The sequence below is a fragment of the Triticum aestivum genome, chromosome 3A (genome assembly GCF_018294505.1).
Source record: "Triticum aestivum cultivar Chinese Spring chromosome 3A, IWGSC CS RefSeq v2.1, whole genome shotgun sequence".
NCBI lineage: Eukaryota > Viridiplantae > Streptophyta > Magnoliopsida > Poales > Poaceae > Triticum > Triticum aestivum.
In genome coordinates this window covers 750,577,132-750,580,016 of record NC_057800.1, presented here as the reverse complement: position 1 = coordinate 750,580,016, position 2,885 = coordinate 750,577,132, and the positions used below count along the sequence as shown (strand labels likewise).

At 39.0% G+C, this 2,885-nt stretch overlaps 1 non-coding gene across 1 annotated transcript; it reads right to left on the bottom strand.

Annotated features, from left to right (window-relative positions):
- Positions 1-1,681: 1,681 nt before the first annotated feature.
- On the bottom strand, positions 1,682-1,755 carry TRNAK-CUU (transfer RNA lysine (anticodon CUU)). Its single transcript has one exon. It is a non-coding gene; the product is annotated as a tRNA-Lys (tRNA).
- Positions 1,756-2,885: the final 1,130 nt, after the last annotated feature.

The following is a 2,885-nucleotide window of genomic DNA, read 5'->3' as shown; positions in this document are numbered from 1 at the left end:
ATATAGACTACATACGGATGCATATAGACATAGTTTAGAGTAGATTCACTCATTTGTTCTGTATGTAGTTCATATCGGAATCTCTTGAAAGATTTACATTTAGGAACGGAGGAAGTACGTGGTACTCCCTCCGTTTCTTTTTAGTCTACATATAAGATTTGGTCAAAGTCAAACTTTGTTAAATTTGACTAAGTTTATAAAAAATATATCAAAATTCACAATATGAAACCTATATTGTTAGATGCATCATGAAATTACCATATAGCTCTAGTATGGTAGATGTTGGTATTTTTGCTATAAAGTTGGTTAAACTTTATAAAATTTAACTTTGATCAAATTTTATATGCAAACTTAAAAAACGGAAGGAGTATATGCATGCACGGGTGCACGCCGGTCAGGTCGGGTGGTTGTGGTGCGACCCGGATGCGTTATACCGGGCCCACATGTCGCATGCATGCATGGTTGTTCCGAAGTCAGGGTTGACTGCCGCGCATGCATGCGTGCGTACGTGCAAACGACATGCCACGTATACAGTACGTACGTACGTACTTTTTTGTCCTTGGACCGTGTGGCACGCATGCATACGTGCAGTTGGGCCCGACCACGTACACCTCGACGTAGGTAACGCCGCGCGGCTTGCCGGCCCCACGCTACATAGTACGGAGTACATACACACTGGGTCGTGCATGAAGCAAACTTGCTTTGCTAGCCAGAATTCTGTCCGCGCAGAGCGCACGTACGAAATTATGGATTGCATGTTGAAACTTCGCGTACGTGCTACCGCGCGGCCGCATGGGCGGTGTGGACGCGCTTCGCGCTGGTCCGGCCGTCCGTCACGTCGTCAACCAAAACGGAATTATCAACGTACGTACACTATATACACGTACTACCCACGAACTGGAACAATGTAGACTGACTGAAAAAGGTTACTTGAAGACAAAACAAGAACGGAAAACACCGCAAGGTGTATAGCAGGAGTCTTGTTGCGGTAAGCCGGACGTGACGGAGGTCGGGACCGCCGACGCCGACGGCCGAGGGCATCGTGCACCACAGCCATGGTGTGTCGCCACCAAAGCCACGGCGAAGAAAACGACGACGAAGAAGAAGCAGAAGAAGAAGAATACCCCAGCAGCAGCACCCAGGTCCAGATGCAACAACCACTACTGAGGTTTGCAGGTGTTTTCGCTTCAGATGGTGTGGTGACCGACACCAACACCAGTACCATACCCCCTGTTGTGCCTGTTGCCATACATAAAATGTAGGCTTAGATCAGTAAGATTCAACCGTAGATCTTTGACAGCAATCCTTTGTACATAACAGAGGATGTAAGCAAGTATGCCCTCCGTCTCATAATATAATTAAGAACATTTTTTAAGCTGGAGGGAGGATGTTATTATTAGAGTATATAGTTCGTGTAATGTAGTATTTTGTTGTACTTATATGATCCTCTCTTTCCCTTCTGAATTTCGAGAAATGGAAATTGATCTTCCTTTTCTTTTGCATTGTTATACATGTAGTCAACAATTCAGCACACATGAAAATGCAGTTTGTCAGCACATAGTAAGTATCCACCCGGAAAAAAACAGCACATAGTAAGTATCAGAAAAGGGCATTTTGTTAGGCAAAAACAGTACATAGTTTATTATAGCAGGCAGAACAAGAAGCAACTAATTACATTAAGCGCCCACCGTGGGGCTCGAAACCCACGACCACAAGGTTAAGAGCCTTGCGCTCTACCAACTGAGCTAGACGGGCTTGTTGAAAGGGTCATATCTGAAAGAAAGAAAAGTTATGCCCCTTGGCTCCATCACTATTGGCAAATGTGGGACAATGAAATCTATTTTAGGAACACATTTAACACAGAGACATCTTGGCCCACAGCTGGTTATCCCCAACATCCAAAACCTCAAGCATTGCATTTTACAAGTGATGATCAGAATATCACATATTCTAGTAGCTGGTTATCATCAATTTTGTTTTTTCACCAATGCATTTTGATTGTTGTTTCTTCATGAAATTTTGCAGACATGTTGAGTATTCATCAATGTTTGTTCTTAAAAAAAATCAGATTTATTTAACTTTTTTTTACTATTTTTCTAATTTTTCATGGGGGAGCATATGATCTCCCGAGCAGAAACATCATGCCCATTATTTATGCTTATTATTGCATATTTGAAAAAGCGTGTATGTTGTGTGCAATTTTTATCATTGTTTGTTCTAGAATATCTTTTGTTTTCTTTTTTAAAGGGAACCAATGCCACTAATCCATTCTTCCTTAAAAAAACCTGAATATTTTTATTTATTTTACTTTTCATTTCATTTTCTTTCTAACTAGAGAGTAATACCAAATCCATCAATTCATTCTTTCTTAGGAAAACTTCATTATTTTGATTTTGATTTAGATTATTTTATTTCTTGTTCTTTCTTTAAAGGAATAAACCCAATGCCACTAATTCATTCGTTCTCAAGAAACCTCCATTTTGTGTGAAAACCCCACTATTATATGCTTATTTTTGTATATCATAAAAACATTCTACATAAATTATGTGAAAGTTTTTTCAATATTTGTTTCATAATTCTTTAATTCCTTTCTTCTAAAATGGCAATACCAAAGCCACTAATATTTTTTTCTCTTAGAAAAATTAATTATTATGATTTTTTTGTCTTTATCCCATGTTCTTTCTTGTTAAAGGGTCATATCAGAGCCACTAATTCATTCTTTCTCAGAAAAACTTCATCATTTTGATGATATTTTAGTTTTGATGTCATTTTAGTTCTTCTCTAATGGCGATACCGATGCCACTAATTCTTTCCTTCTTAGGGAACTTTGTTTTTGTGTGAAAATTCCACTATTATATGCTTCTTCTTGCATGTTATAAAGAACA